Source organism: Phocoena phocoena, chromosome 16 (assembly GCF_963924675.1).
Source record: "Phocoena phocoena chromosome 16, mPhoPho1.1, whole genome shotgun sequence".
Lineage (NCBI taxonomy): Eukaryota > Metazoa > Chordata > Mammalia > Artiodactyla > Phocoenidae > Phocoena > Phocoena phocoena.
The window spans coordinates 72054200-72071847 of NC_089234.1; the positions used below are offsets into that span (position 1 = coordinate 72054200).

At 36.4% G+C, this 17648-nt stretch overlaps 1 protein-coding gene and 1 pseudogene across 1 annotated transcript in view; one reads left to right on the forward strand and one right to left on the reverse strand.

Moving 5' to 3' along the window:
- The window catches only part of PHYHIPL (phytanoyl-CoA 2-hydroxylase interacting protein like), a 98291-nt gene that overhangs the window by 15743 nt on the left and 64900 nt on the right, over positions 1–17648 (reverse strand). The window lies entirely within an intron of this gene.
- LOC136136537 (HAUS augmin-like complex subunit 6) lies at positions 1049–3923 on the forward strand (annotated as a pseudogene).

The window sequence follows — 17648 nt, forward strand, 5'->3', positions numbered from 1 at the left end:
GCTGTACTGAGCTCACAGCCACTTTAAACACACCCCTTGACATGGCCCTGTCAACCAGAGGGACAACACACAGTTCCACACACCAGTGGGCAGGCAGCAGTCCCTCCCTCCAGGAAACCTGCACAAGCCCCTGACCCAAACTCACCCACAAGGGTGCAAACACCAGAAGTAAGAGAAACTACGATCCTGCAGCCTGCGGAAAGGAGACCGCAAACACAGAAAAGTCAGACAAAACGAGACGGCAGAGGAGTATATTCCAGATGAAGGAACAAGATAAAAACCCAGAAGAACAAGTAAGTGAAGTGGAGTTAGGCAATCTTCCCCCAAAATAATTCAGAGTAAAGATGATCCAAGATCTTAGAAAAAGAATAGAGGCACAGATCGAGAAGACACAAGAAATGTTTAACAAGTCTTAGAAGATTTAAAGAACAAACACTGATGAACAATACAATAACTGGAATGAAAAATACACTAGAAGGAATCTATAGTGGAATAAATGAGGCAGAAGAATGGGTAAGTGAGCAGTATCAGAGACCTCTTGGGTAGCATTAAATGCAATAAATTCACATTATTAGAGGTCCCAGAAGGAAAAGAGAAAGAGAAAGGTCCAAGAAATTATTTGAAGAGATTATAGCCAAGAACTTCCCTAATGTGGGAGAGGAAACATTCAGTCTCGAAAGCATAGAGTCCCATGCAGGATAAACCCAAGTAGCAACAGGCCAAGACACATGTTAATCAAACTGACAAAAATTAAAGACAAAGAAAAAATATTAAAAGCAACGAGAAAGCACAAATAACATACAAGGGGTGGTGACTTCGCTTTGGCCGCTGTGCAGTACTACCGTTAGAGGCTCTAATTCCCTGAGACTTTAGAGTCTCAGGCCACTTGAGGCATGTGAGGTGAAATGGTTCTGGGCAAGAGGATCAGGTGGTGGCAATGGAGGGGCCACCGCCATCTCAGGATACCTGTAGGGAAAAAGCCTGAGGGGCCCTCTCAGTCATTGGAGACTGCGCTTTCTTCCTTTGCCGGGCCCTGCCTACCGCGAAGATGAGTTCGGCCTGGGTCACTTCTTTCGAGAAGGAGCATATCTGGATGTATCTGCAGGCACTCAACTTTGAGCCGGGCTCGGTGACTATATAGCTGGTGGAAAGATCATGTTGCACAGGCACCTCGGAGTGAACATGTTTGACAAGTTGAACAGTGATGCCTTTCAGATAGCTTCTTATTTTTTGTTTCAAACCCTTGACCAGTCTCTCACTAAAGAAGTTTTCAAACTTTGTTGGCCTCCATTTGACCAAAAATGTGATACTGAATTCCGAAAACATTGTTGTGAATGGTTAAAAAAGATTTCTGCTGAATGTGGAAGTAGCTTTCCTCAAGTTGTTGGTTCACTATTTCTTTCTCCTGGTGGTCCTAAGTTTATTCATCTGATGGATCACTTTGCAAGTTTTGTTGCAATAAATTATATAAAAACCCATTCTAAAAATTCTTCTGTACATTTTAGAGATATTTAACGTAAAGCCACAAGATTTGTGCAAGTGCATTGCCAGATGCCATGTAGCACATAACAGAGTTTTACAAATTTTGCAAAGAGAAGATTGTTACCCGAAAATGCACAACTATCAGTTAAACAAATACGAAATTTGAGATCAGAATGTATAGGACAGCAAAACCAAATTAAAAAAATGGAACCCTATGATGACCAAATTAATATACAAGAGAAAATTCAAAAGGTTCGGTCTTTGTGGGCTTCAATGAATGAAACACTCATGGCTTTGGAAAAAGAGAAGTTGTTAGTTCAGTCCTTAGTCTGGTTAGCCAATATACTTTAGATGGAACTAATGTTGCTATCAATATTCCAAGGCTCTTACTTGACAAAATTGAGAAACAAATGTGTCAGCTGCACATAGGAAATGTTTAAGAGGCTGGAAAATTGAATCTCTTAACAGTTATTCAGTTTTTAAAATGAAATCTTGAAAGTAATGAAATATGAACATCGTCAGGCTAACCAAGCAAGACTGGCAATAGACCTTCACTTCCTCGAAAAAGAGACCAAATTTCAGAGAAAGAGTGTCAGATCTGAAGCATATGAGGTATAAAATAAAAGAAGATCTCACAACTATAAGACATTCTATTGTTGAAAAACAAGAAGAATGGCATAAAAATTGGAAAGAATTTCTCGACCTCCTTTCAGTCTAATTAAAAGTTGGACTCCAGCTGTGGATCTTTTATCACCTATGTCTACCCTTTCATTTGATCCTGCCTCAGAAGAAGCATATGCGAAGAGTATTCTGGGTACCCTGGTACCCTGCTTCACTTCCAGATACACCTAAGCAACATATCCAGGAAAATGATTGCAGAAGGGCAAGTGATATAGTGGAAACTAAATGTGATCTAGCCAACAGCCCTGCTTCTTTCCTGTTGCAGCCCATTTCACCATCAGATAGAAACAGTGTTACACTACTTGAAAAGGACACAAAGTCGACAACTCCTAGAGAGAAAAATGAAACAGTTTCTAAGAAAACACCAGAACTTGAAGTGGAAGACTCTTCATCATCAAGTATTGCAGAGTAGTGCATTTGGAGGGTCTCTGCCAGCTAAAAAAAGTGATCCATTCCAAAAAGAGCAAGATCATCTGGTAGAAGAGGTTGCAAGGGCAGTTTTATCTGATTCACCACAGCCTTCTAAAGGAAAAGAAGTAATATTAGAGGAACTAATTGACTCTCTAGATTCTAACCCATTCTTAACAAGGAATCAAATCCCCCGAACTCCAGAAAACTTGGTAAGTGAAAGCAGGAGCTCATGGAGAAAAGCTGTCAAAATAGAAGATAACAGAAGTACAGAACCAATTCAAATGGATACAGAACATACAGAAGTATTGCCAGAATCCTTACCTGTGGTGCATAATCAAAGAGTTTAACATGGCCAGTTTTTTCTCAGCAACTACTGTGTCCGATTCTAGCCATTCTCATTTGCCTGAAGAGAAAGTTGTTTCAGATTGCCTCAAGTGTGTGCTTCAGAAACCTGTGCTGACCAGTTGCATAGGTGAACCAACAAAACAAAATCTGTCAGATTTGTTAAATAGGACATAATTTGTAAGCAAGATTTCGAATGTACAGCTTTACAGAACAAGCTTTTAGAAACTAGCCAAATAGAGACATTCTCCCCTGCTGTAGGCAATAGGAGAGATGTGATAGGTAGCAGTGAAGAAGAGTATATTAAAATATCAGACCACTCGAAAGCTTCTTACAAAGATCTTTCCATGCATAAGAGTATGTTATGGAACTCTTTTCAGATATCAAGTGGAATTAGTTCCAGTTTTAAAGGTAGTGATTTTGGCATATTACATGAAACTCTTCCATAAGAAGTTGGTCACTTAAGTCTTAATAGCTCCAGTAGTACAGAGGCCAATTTTAAACTGGAACCAAATAGTCCTCTGCACAGTGGCATTTTCCCAGAAGGTGTTGTGGGAGGAAGACAGAATACTCCAGAATCAGACTTTAATTTACAGGCTACTTGCAGTGGATATGAGGCTCTGAGGAAATCTCTGTCCAAGCAAAGGGAAGAAATTTGCCTCTCTAATGCTGAAACACTTGAAAGACACATACCAGAATTGAGCCTTACTTCCCAATACATGCAAACTGATGATATGCTTAACTTTTTGGGCACTCAAGATTTGAACATTGACTATACAAAACCATCTTCATGCATGTCCCTTGGTGAAAGAAAACGGTCTCTTTCACCACTAATTAGGTTTTCTCCAGTGGAACAAAGATTGAGAACCACAATACCACGTAGTCTTGGAGAACTTCTACCTAATTTAACAGTCAATTTTGCTGAAGAAGAAATCTTGAATAAGAGGCTTGATGCAAAAGAATCTCCATCTGACTTGAAAGATGAAGCAGTAGCCCAGTCAATTTAACTATGATGAACTTAAGTTGAAGCAATGTCACAGGATAAAAACTGATTTGTAATTTAAATACACATTGGAAGTGTAACTGTTTTTCAAGGTCTAAAAAAGTCCTAAATAATGCTTTTTAGCCCTCTCTACTGATTTTAGGTAAGGAGAGTATGTTTGGATTTTCTCTCTCTGTATAGATATGGGGTTGAAATGTGAAGTATTTGGAAAGCAAACAAGTTATGAGAAGCCATTTTGGTTTCTTGCATAATCTTGTAAGCATGAAGTAAATGGCAAAGTATTAGGTTAACTAATTCATTATGTTCTAATTTCAGATAATTAACATAAGGATGAGTAGTTTTTGATGTGTTTTATTAAGTGGTTAACTTAACAGCCATTGGATATACTGATCTTTCTTTTAGGGAAATAAACAACTTTTATTGTTTCTTTTTAGAACATTCTGGTACTAAACAAAAAAAGTGAGGAAAGTAATGCTTTGGGGTGTATAATCAAAATGACAATATTTAAGTTTGGGAAAGCTCTAAAGAGGCTTAATGATTACTCAGGTAGGTTGATCCTGAAAAATGATGTTTGATGGAATAAAGTGCATGTGATGATAGTGAAGACTGGAGCAGGATAAATTTAGAAAAAAGGAAAAAGGTGGAAGATGACTAGATACTTTTGAGGGACACTAACTATAAATCCATTCAGTGGGTTGTATAGCAGTTTTATATTTAGTCTAATTTAGACTTTGAGAATTTAACTCTAGTTTTTTTTTTTAACAGAAAAAATGTAAATTAAAAAATTAGTCTGTTTTTTTTTTGGAGGGCCACTGTTTTGGGGGAAGGGAGCTCATTTTTTAATTTTAAAAAATTTTTTGTTGGAGTATGGTTGCTTTGCAATGTTGTGTTAGTTTCTGCTGCACAGTGAAGTGAATCTGCCGTAATCATACACACATCCCCTCCCTCTTGGGCCTCCCTCCCTCCCATCCCCCATCCCACCCAACTGGGCCATCACAGAGTGCCGAGCTGAGCTCCCTGTGCTATATAGCAGGTTAAGGGAGCTAATTTTTTTTTTTTTTTTTTAAATAGTGATCTTGGGGTCTTCTTATTTATTTATTTTTATTTATTTTTGGCTGTGTTGGGTCTTCGTTTCTGTGCTAGGGCTTTCTCTAGTTGTGGCAAGCGGGGGCCACTCTTCATTGTGGCGCGCAGGCCTCTCACTATCGCGGCCTCTCTTGTTGCGGAGCACAGGCTCCAGATGCGCAGGCTCAGTAGTTGTGGCTCATGGGCCTAGTTGCTCCGCGGCATGTGGGATCTTCCCAGACCAGGGCTCGAACCCATGTCCCCTGCATTAGCAGGCAGATTCTCAACCACTGCGCCACCAGGGAAGCCCAAGGGAGCTAATTTTGATAGTTACTTTCCTCCTCAAAAACCATCAGGTCCCCACTGCCTACAGAACAGCTTCAAATTAACTTGAGAAAATTGAATTTGGGGTTAAATAACTTATTCAGTGTTACACAGCTAAGTCAGTGGTGAAGCTAGGATTTGACCCTATTTTCCTTCCTTAATATACCAACAAGACCTCCTAGAAGTAACTAAAGGGCCAGGATGTAGGATATGGCTGCAGGAGTGGGCCTTCTGTACTCTAAATGGGAGTCAGATGTGAGGCCTCTTGTACAGTGTCCTGACTCATGTAGTCAGACCCCCCTGGCCAAGAAACGGGCTTGTCTTTAGCATCCAAGTGAATACATGCCATTGCCCTCTGTGAACCAGGAGGTTAAGCACACTCTGGAAGGGTGATAGCACCTACAGCACCCCTGTGTCTAGCCTCAACTCTTAACCATCACAGCCTTATCCAATTTGCCAAGAAACTGGCAAAAAGAGGAGAAAAGTTTTAGGGAAGAGTTCTGGAAGTGGATGGGCTTAATAGTTCATCTTCTCTCACTCATTTTGGCTTACTTTCTCTGTGTTGCTTGTTTGATCCAAGTTTGAAGGCCAGTCTTTTTTTGTGTGAGAAAAGACAGAAGAAAACCACAAATAACTACCTTCTTTGCAGTGGAAAAGAAAGAGAAAGAGAAAAGCTTCTCCTAAGGTGCCATATTCTTTTATTAGTTAATAGAACAAATAGAGACTGTGTAAGTCTACTGGGAAACTATCCTTTAGTCTTAAGAAACCTAGTATCGGTAAATCCAAAATTAACACGTTAAGGAGAAGGTAAAGCTATTATATTAGCATCTACAAAGTGCCAGAACTATTCCTGGATACTTAATAATACATATCATTTAATTCTTACACCTCTGTAAGACAGTGATATTGTACCTATATTACAGGTAATGATACCAAAGCTAGGGAGCTTAAATGACTTGTCTAAGATGGACTCGAGGAATTACCTGGGATACATCTTAAAAAACGTATATTCTGTAGGTCTGAAATGAGGATTACAAATCTGCATTTTAAATAGCTTCCCTGGTAATTCTTTGGCTCAATAAAAAGCTTGAGAGCCACTGCTAGGAGATACAGATTCACATTTAGCCCTGGGGTATCTTCAAGAAGCTAGGTACACTATTACATACATACTGCTTTAGAGATTTTAGCTCTCTGATGAGGAAGCTGAAGTTCACCCATAAGTGTGGGCCCTGAATTATTGAGAATCAAATGATCAAAATATCTTTGGATATTAATGGATTTACAAAAACCACACTGCTGTTAAGTGAGTCATACCTGTGATAGGCTGAGAGTTTTTGGCATTCTTCCCTGTCCTTTGTATGCCAGTAGTATAAACAAAAGTATATTAAATCTGTCACTTTCTCCTAAACCATTTTGATATGACTTACTGCCTTCAGCCTCTTCCTTATCCAATACTGCCTGCATACCTGCCTTTTGACCTTAAGGGACTGCTTTGACCATATCACTTCTTTGTTTAAAATTCCACTAATGGTTCATTGTTAATTCCAGAATCGAGTTCAAATTTAAAGGCATATAAGGTCTCCTCCATAGATTGCTCTTTTCCCCATTCCACTATGACCTCCATTTTTTTTTTTTTTTTTTACTGAAATGCTTTGGTGGGCATGTGTCTTTAAAATATCTTAATTCACAGTTCTGAAGCTGGAATATCCTACCCTCATCTCCCAGCCTTTCACAGTTATAGTTGTCCTTTAGGGTTCAGAACAAATCTCACTTTCACCTTGAAGTCTTAATCTCTTATCCATGGGACTGTCCCTTCTCTGAAATCTCCTATGGCTTATGTTAACTTTCATTCACTTAGTATTCATTTATTGCTTTTATTGTATTTTTTCATGGTTGTATGTGATTTCTCCAGTTGTATTGATTAAATACATAAAGACATACATACTTACGTAGATGTGTGTGTGTGGGGTGTCCATACATACATATACTCCAAGGGCCATAGATGATTCCTTAGCAGGTACTGAAGTACTGGAATTGTTTTCTTTGCCTTCTGTGTGATGGAATTCCAGTAATGGTAAAGAGGGAGGGCTACTTTATTGCTGTAAGAGTACTTTTTCTCATTACATTCACAAATGAGAATAAATTCTCATTCACTATTCATAAGATGGAGGTGTGTAAACTGACTTCTCTGTCAGTTTGAAACTTTAGATAATGCCCCTATGTTCTAATTGTTTTAAATGTTTAAAGAGGACAAGCATATAATGTTGCTTAACATGAAAAATGTTATCAAGTGGAATAAAGACTATTCGTTGTTAAAGAAAATCAATTTGGGGAAATTTAATTGAGAACAAAAATATAAGTAGTTTGAAACCATACTTTACCATGTGTTTCTTCACCCTGATCTATGGAGTCAATTTTATTTAATTCTTGAGACCTGTATAAAAGGAAACTCTGTTTTTTCCCTATTCTGAGTATACTAAAATTAAAGAAGATATGTTTAAGGACATTTTCCTCAATGTAAAGAAAGTATTTGCTAAAGTAAAATTCTCTTTCACATTAAGTTGCAGATACATAGTTGATATACCTTTCGCCTTATGTACTGTGAATGTTAAACCCACATCCTGAATTTAAAATATTTGTGAATCCTCCATGGGACTATTTGTAAATGTTTTACATACTAGTCTTGAATAAACATTCAGTATTATACCAAAAAAAAAAAAAAAAAAAACCAACAAAAAAACCATACAAGGGAACTCCCATAAGGTTATCAGCTGATTTTTCAGCAGAAACTCTACAGGCCAGCAAGGAGTGGCACAATATATTTACAACCAAGAATATTCTACCCAGCAAGGCTCTCGTTCAGATTCAACAGAAAAATCAAAAGCTTTACAGATAAGCAAAAGCTAAGAGAATTCAGCACCACCAAACCAGCTTTACAACAAATGCTCAAGGAACTTCTCTAGATGGAAAAGAAAAGGCCACAAAAAGAACAAGAAAATTACAAACAGGAAAGCTCAACAATAAAAGCAAACATACAGGAAGGAAAGGAAATCATCCACACACAAATACAATATCAAAACCAGCAACTATGAGAAGAGGAGAGTACAACTGTAGGATATTGTAAATGCATTTGAAATTAAAAGACTAGCAACTTAAAACAATCTTGTTTACATATAGACTGCTATATCAAAACCTCATGGTAACCACAAATCAAAAAACTATGATATATACACACTAAAAAGAAAAAGGAATCCAAACATACACTGAAGATAGTCATCAAATCACAAGAGAAGAGGACAAAAGAGGAAGGGAAGAAAAAAGACCTACAAAAACAATCCCAAAACAATTAACAAAATGGCAATAAGATCATACAAATCGATAATTGCCTTAAAGGTAAATGGATTATTAGGCTCCAACCAAAAGACACAGACTGGCTGAATAGATTAAAAAAAACAAGACTTGTATATATACTGTCTACAAGAGACCCACCTCAGACCTAGGGACACAGACTGAAAGTGAGGGGATGGAAAAAGGTATTCTATGAAAATGGAAATCAAAGAAAGCTGGAGTAGCAATACTCATATCAGACAAAATAGACTTTAAAATAAAGACTGTTACAAGAGACAAGGAAGCACACTACATAATGATCAAGGGATCAATCTAGAAAGAAAATGATACAATTGTAAATATATATGCACCCAACACAGGAGCACCCATGTAAGGCAAATGCTAATGGCCATAAAAGGAGAAATCGACAGTAACACAATAATACTGGGAGACTTTAACACCCCACTTACAAAAGTGGACAGATCATCCAAACAGAAAATTAATAAGGAAACACAAGCCTTAAATGACACATTAGACCAGACAGACTTAATTGATATTTATAGGATATTCTATCCAAAAGCAGAATACACTTTCTTCTCAAATGCACATGGAATATTCTCCAAGATAGATCACATCTTGGGTCCCAAATCAAGGCTCAATAAGAAAATTTAAGAAATTTGAAATCATTTCAAGCATATTTTCTGACCACAACACTAAGAGTAGAAATCAATTACAGAAAATAAAATGTAAAAAACACAAACACCTGGAGACTAAACAATATGTTACTAAACAACCAATGGATCACAGAAGAAATCAAAGAGGAAATCAAAAAATACCTAGAGACAAATGACAATGAAAATGCGATGATCCAAAACCTATGTGACACACCGAAAGCAGTACTAAAAGGGAAGTTTATAGCAATACAATCTTACCTCAAGAAACACGAAAAATCTCGTATCATTGAAACTAAAAGCTGGTTCTTTGAGAAGATAAAAAAAATTGATAAGCCTTTAGCCAGACTCATCAAGAAAAAAGGGAGAGGGCTCAAATCAACAAAATTAGAATAGAAAAAGGATAAGTTACAACGGACACCACAGAAATACAAAGGATCATAAGAGACTACTACAACTACACGCCAATAAAATGGACAACCTAGAAGAAATGGACACATTCTTAGAAACGTACAGCCTTCAAAGACCGAGCCAGGAAGAAATAGAAAATATGAACGGGCCAATCACAAGTTCTGAAATTGAAACTGTGATTAAAAATCCAACAAACAAAAGTCCAGGACCAGATAACTTCACAGGCAAATTCTATCAAACATTACAGAAGAGTTAACACCTACTCTTCTGAAACTCTTCTAAAAAATTGCAGAGGAAGGAACACTCCCAACCTCATTCTACGAGGCCACCATCACCCTGATACCAAAACCAGACAAAGATACCACAAAAAAAGAAAATTACAGGCCAATATCACAGATGAACACAGACGCAAAAATCCTCAACAAAATACTAGCAAACTGAATCCAACAACGCATTAAAAGGATCATACACCATGATCAAGTGGGATTTATCCCAGGGATGCAAGGATTCTTCAATATCCACAAAAATCAGTGGGATATACCACATCAACAAACTGAAGAATAAAAATCATATAATTATCTCAACAGATGCAGAAAATACTTTTGACAAAATTCAACACCCGATTATGAGAAAAGCTCCCCAGAACGTGGGCACAGAGGGAAATACCTCAACATAATAAAGGCCATATATGACAAACCCACAGCAAACATCACTGTCAATGGTGAAAAACTGAAAGCATTTCCTTTAAGATCAGGAATGACACAAGGATGTCCACTCTTGCCACTATTATTCAACATAGTTTGGAAATCCTAGCCATGGCAATCAGAGAAGAAAAAGAAATAAAAGGAATCCAAATGGGAAAGGAAGAAGTTAAAACTGTCACTGTTTGCAGATGACCTGATACTATGCATAGAAAATCCTAAAGATGCTACCAGAAAACTACTAGAGTTTATCAATGAATTTGGTAAAGTTGCAGGATACAAAATTAATACACAGAAATCTCTTGCATTCCTATACACTAACAATGAAAGATCAGAAAGGGAAATCAAGGAAACAATCCCATTTACCATCACATCAAAAAGAGTAAACTACCCAAGGAGGCAAAAGACCTGTATTCAGAAAACTATAAGATATTGATGAAAGAAACTGAAAATGACACAAACAGATGGAGAGATATACCATGTTCTTGGATTGGAAGAATCAATATTGTGAAAATGACTATACTACCCAAAGCAATCTACAGATTCAATGCAATCCCTATCAGATTAACAATGGCATTTTTCACAGAACTAGAACAAAAATTTTTTTAAATTTGTATGGAAACACAAAAGACCCCAAATAGCCAAAGCAATCTTGAGAAAGAAAAACGGAGCTGGAGGAATCAGGCTCCCTGATTTCAAACTATACTACAAAGCTACAGTCATCAAAACAGTATGGTACTAACACAAACACAGAAATACAGATCAATGGAACAGGATAGAAAGCCCAGAGATAAACCCATGCACCTATCGTCACCTAATTTATGACAAAGGAGGCAAGAATATACAATGAAGAAAAGACAGCCTCTTCAATAAGTGGTGCTGGGAAAACTGGACAGCTACATGTAAATGAATGAAATTAGAACACTCCCTAACACCTTACACAAACATAAACTCAAAATGGATTAAAGACCCAAATGTAAGGCCGGATACTATAAAACCCTTAGAGGAAAATATAGGCAGAACACTCTATGACATAAATTGCAGCAATATCTTTTTTGACCCACCTCCTAGAGTAATGAAAGTAAAAACAAAGATAAACAAATGAAACCTAATTAAACTGAAAATCTTTTACACAGCAAAGGAAGCCATAAACAAAATGAAAAGACAACCCTCAGAATGGAAGAAAATATTTGCAAATGAAGCAACTGACAAAGGATTAATTTCCAAATTATACAAACAGCTTATGCAGCTCAATATCAAAAAAACAAACAACCCAATCAAAACAACAATCAAAAAAAGACATACAGATGGCCAAGAGGCACATAAAAAGATGCTCAACAACACTAATTACCAGAGAAATGCAAATCAAAACTACAATGTTGTATCACCTCACACCAGTCAGAATGGCCATCATCAAAAAGTATATAAACAATAAATGCTTGAGAGGGTGTGAAGAAAAGGGAACCCTTCTACACTTTTGGTGGGAATGTAAATTGGTACAGCCACTATGGAGAACAGTATGGAGATTCCTTAAGAAACTAAAAATAGAGGGACTTCCCTGGTGGTCCTGTGGTAAGACTCCACACTCCCAATGCAGGGGGCCCAGGTTCAATCTCTGGTCAGGGAACTAGATCCCACATGCCGCAGCTAAGAGTTCACATGCCACAACTAAAGATTCTGCATGCCGCAATTAAAAAACACAAAGAAAAAACCCAAAAAAGATCCTGCACGCCACAACAAAGATCCTGCACATTGCAAAAATATCCCGTGTGCTGCAACTAAGACCCCATGCAGCCAAATAAATAAATAAAATAAAGATTTTAAAAAAACCCTAGGGCTTCCCTGGTGGCACAGTGGTTGAGAATCTGCCTGCTAATGCAGGGGACCCGGGTTCGAGCCCTGGTCTGGGAGGATCCCACATGCCGCAGAGCAACTAGGCCCGTAAGCCACAACTACTGAGCCTGCGGATCTGGAGCCTGTGCGCCGCAACAAGAGAGGCCGCGATAGTGAGAGGCCTGCACGCCGTGATGAAGAGTGCCCCCGCTTGCCACAACTAGAGAAAGCCCTAGCACAGAAATGAAGACCCAACACAGCCAAAAACAAAACAAAAACAAAAACAAAACCTAAAAATAGAGCTACCATATGATCCAGCAATCCCACTCCTAGGCATATATCTAGAGAAAATCATGCTTTGAAAAGATAAATGCACCCCAATGTTCACTGCAACACTATTTACAATAGCCAAGACATGGAAGCAACCTAAATGTCCATTGACAGAGGAATGACTAAAGAAGATATGGTACATACATTCAACGGAATATTACTCAGAAATAAAAAAGAATGAAATAATTCCATTTGCAGCAACATGGATGAACCTAGAGACTATCATACTATGTGAAGTAAGTCAGAGAAAGACAAATATCATATGATATCACTTATACATGGAAACTAATTCAAAAAATGATACAAATGAGCTTATTTACAAAATAGAGACTAATAGACTTAGAAAACAAACTTATGGTTACCAAAGGGGAAAGGTGGTAGGGAGGCATATGTTGGGAGGTTGTGATTAACATTTACACACTACTATGGATAAAATAGATAATGAACAAGGACCTACTGTATAGCACAGGGAACTCTACTCAAATATTCTGAAATAGCCTATATGGGAAAAGAATCTGAAGAAGAATCGGTATATGTATATGTATAACTGACTCACTTAGCTCTATTCCTGAAACTAACGTAACATTGTAAATCATCTATACTCCAATATAAAATAAAAGTTAAATTTTAAAAAGGAATCGTATGCATTATGACTGTCTACATAATTTCAAACAACAGTGAAAAAATTGTTTTTTAAGAAAAAAATAAAGCTATTTAGCATTTGACCCAATTTAATGAAAATACAACTTCAATATACTGACAGTATCTAAAATACTATATTTTGCCATTTAAACTTCCAGCATTGTTACCTTTCAACCTTAAAGTTATAAACAATTATTTTCTAGAATATAATACTTTGTTTTATATGGTTTCTCTTCTACTTATTAAAACTTGATTAAAATTTTGTTACCTTTATTGAAAGGTGGAAACTTTTGCTCATATCATATTTTGCTATTCAGAACAATATAAAGCTCAAACCTATAAAGGATATGCTATATCAAGAACCCTCATTTTCAAGCTACTTATCATAATCCCAGTTCTTTACAAACCTACTTAGCCTCTATGCAGCTTTCTTACTTGGGAAGAAAAAGAAAAGAATTTAATTTAATAATTCCTACCAGTTTACATGTAACTTGCTTCCTACTCATGCTATGTGAATCAATTTTTAACTGACATTTTGAGATAAGTGACAGAAGACAATGATTCTGTCTTTAAAACCAGTGAAACAGTGATCCACATGTTGTTAATATTCAATAACCAGCCAATACTATCTTAGATCTATACGATCAAGTGTACTTCCAAATGCAGCTTCCCTTTTTTAGTAAGACTTCATCTTAAAGGTAATTCTAGCTACATTTCTCTACTTTACACACCAAATAATTCGAATAACTCTGGCTGTGCTGCTCACTGGTAATACTGAATGGAGAACAAATAAGTGGCACTTTCTATCCATCCAAAAGATGAAAACTGCTTTTTCAGAACAAACATTTCAAAAGCACTTTTCCAACAACAGCAATTATTAAAATGTAAACTGAAAACATAGCCAAATTATACTGATATATTTTATATGTTTGGCTCTTCTCTCAATGAACTTAAGTTGTCTTGCAAAAAATGATCAGATATTTTAAAAAAAGATTTATTGAAATATAATTCACATACCATACAGCCATTCGTTTTAAGTGTACAAGTCAATGGCTTTTAGTAGTGCATCCGCCCCACAATCAATCACAGAACATCTTTTTTTTTTTTTTTAATAGCAGAATAAACCCTACACACCTTAGTTATCACTCTCCAAGCCCAACCTCTCCATGTCCCCTCTTCCCTCAACTACTAATCAGTTTCCTGTCTCTGGATTTGCCTATACTGGGTATTTCATTTAAATGGTATCATATAATAAGTGGTCCTTTGTGACTGGCTTCTTTCACTTAGCATAATATTTTCAAGGTTCATCCATGTTGTAAAAAGACTTTATTCCTTTTTATTGCTGAATAATATCTCATTGTATGGATATACCAGCTTCTGTTTATTTACTTGTCAGCTGATGGACATTTGATTTGTTACTACTTTTTGGCTATCATATATAGTGTTACTATGAACATTCATGTACAAGTTTTTTTTTAAATAAATTTATCTATCTATCTATCTATCTATTTTTGGCTGCATTGGGTCTTCGTTGCTGTGTGGACTTTCCCTAGTTGTGGCATGCAGGGACTACTCTTCATTGCAGTGCACGGGCTTCTCATTGCAGTGGCTCCTCTTGTTGCAGAGCACGGGCTCTAGGCATGCAGGCTTCATTAGTTGTGGCACACGGGCTCAGTAGTTGTGGCACATGGACTTAGTTGCTCTGCGGCGTGTGGGATCTTCCCGACCAGGGCTCAAACCCATGTCCCCTGCATTGCTTAACCACTGTGCAACCAGGGAAGTCCTCATGTACAAGTTTTTGTGTGAACATATATTTTCTCTTCTCTTGAGTGTATGCCTAGGAGTTGAACTGTTGGTTCATATGGTAACTTTGTTTAACTCGCTAAGGAACTGCCAAACTGTTTTTCAAAGTGGCTACGCCATTTTACAATCCCACCAGCAGTGTACGTGGGTTCCAATTTCTCCACATCCTCATCCACACTTCTTACTATCTAACTTGTACTTTTGATGTCATATCTAAGAGACCATTGCCTAATTCAAGGTCACAAAGATTTACACCTAAATTTTCTTCACCTAAATTTTCTTCTAAGAGTTTTACAGTTGTAACACTTACATTTAAGTTTTGGATCCATACTCAGTTAATTTTTATACATGGTGTACAGTAGGGGTCCAAGTTCATTCTTTTTCATGTGGATATGCAGTGATCTCAGCACCGTTTATTTTAAAAGATTATTTTTTCCTCATTTAATTGCTTTGGCACTATTGTCAAAAATCACTTGGCTATTGTATGATTTATTTCTAGACTCTCAATTCTATTCCATTACCACATTGTCTTGAATACTGTAGTAGCACTGTAGTATATTTTGAAATTGAGTAGTGTGAGTCCTCTAATTTTCTTCTTTTTCAAGATTATTTTGGCTATTCTGGGTCTCTTGACTTTCTACGTGAATTTTAGGATCAGCTTTTCAATTTCTGCAAAGAAGTTAGGCGAAACTTTGATAGAGATTGAGTTGAACCTATAGATCAATTTGAGTGATACTGTCATCTTAATGATATTGTCTTCTAATCCATAAAGATGACTGCCATTTATTTAGGTCTTTAGTTTATTTCAACATGACCAGATATAAATGCCTTAGAAGTATTTAATGAGGAAGTAAATTTACATTATCAATGAAAAGATCATTGTAAATTCATTCCTTGTTAAAAGTCTATTATGGAAGTTAACAAGCATACACCAAGTTTAGAAACGAATATAATGAATCCCCATGTACATATCACCCAGCTTCAACAATTATTGACATTTTGCCAGTTTTGTTTCATCTATTTACCACCTACTTATATTCACCTTTTAATTTTTTGATGGTATTTTAAAATGTAATTTCAGACTTACAGAAAAGTTGCAAGAATAGTACTAAGTGCTCCCGTATCTTTCCTAAAGATTCTCCAATTATTCCATCTTAGACCTTCCATTCTCCTCTTTTCTCATTCCTCAAGTTTTGCTGGATCTCCCCTTCTCTTTCCAGTTGCTCTAGGGATGGAATTTGGAAAGGAGTTTGAGAAATAGTTGCACTGATTTTTTTTTTTTAACTTAGAGGTAATTTGAAGGTTACACATTCTCAGTTTAAAGTTATTCTGAAGGTGTGGGATTTAGGTCATGATATATATTTTTTGTTGTTGTTGCTGTTAATCTCTACCTAATATCTGGGTTGGGAGATTCAGATTCAGCTATTTAGAAATCAGATTCATTCACTTATTTTTATCTTGTGTTAAGTTAAATCATTGTTGGAAAGAATTTTTAATTTTAGTAAAACTTCCTGAAAGGAAGATTTTGCAGTGAAATCTCTACCTTGGATGATTTTTAGCTATATTTTTAGCAGGTGGTTGAACTAAGTGGCTTCTCACATTGACTTTGACAAATCATTATTTGTAAAACTGGTTGAGGATGCGTATCATTCTGCTACTTAAATGTGTGTCCCTTTAATTTTTTTTTTTACTTATTACAACTTTTATTAAGTATCAATTATTTACATATCAAGAGCATGCAATAGAAGAGGTGCCAAGATGTATAAACTAGCTACTGTCTCAAGAATATAAAATGGGGAAGAATGTGGAAAATGCAATATTAAAAGTTATCACATAATCTAACTGAAAGACAACATTAAGGGAATCAAGAAGTGTTTCAGAAAATATGTGACACTCTTCCTTGTAGGAGAAGTAAAAACAACTTATTAATATCAATATATAATTGACATATAACATTGTATCAGGTATACAACTGTGTTGATTTGATACATATGTTAATATAATTTATATATTGCAATATGATTACCACTGCAGAGTCAGCTAATACTCCATCATGTCCCATAATTATCATTTCCTTTCTGTGGTGAGAACAATTAAGATCTAGCCTCTCAGCAACTCTTAAGTATATAACAGTATTATTAGCTATAATAACAATGCTGTGGGAGAAGCAGAATTTCAACAGGTGAAGACAGTAGTGAAAAAGCTGAGGACATGGCATTCTAAATGGAGGCAACAGAAAAGGCATTAAGAAAAAGTATATTTTCATTTTAGTTAATTCAGCATATTGTATATGAAGAAAATACTGAGTTAGAATTCTAAGAGACTAGAAATGTTGTCATCAAAGTTGAGGAATTATTTCTAAGAGAAAAAACGAATGGTTGCTTTAACATGGAGTTCAATAGGTACAGCATAAAAGATAAAATTTCACTAAAATGTATCTTCAGACTCATAGTTAGTTCAAATGTGCCCTTCAAATGTACCAAGAAAGCAATTTTTAAATATCCATGAATATCCAGTGTAATTCCATGTATTTAAGAAGATACCTGTGAAGTGCACACACAAACTCTGTATCTAAAGGAACTTAAAAGGATCTAGACTCACTAAAACCCTTTAAGTGTACAA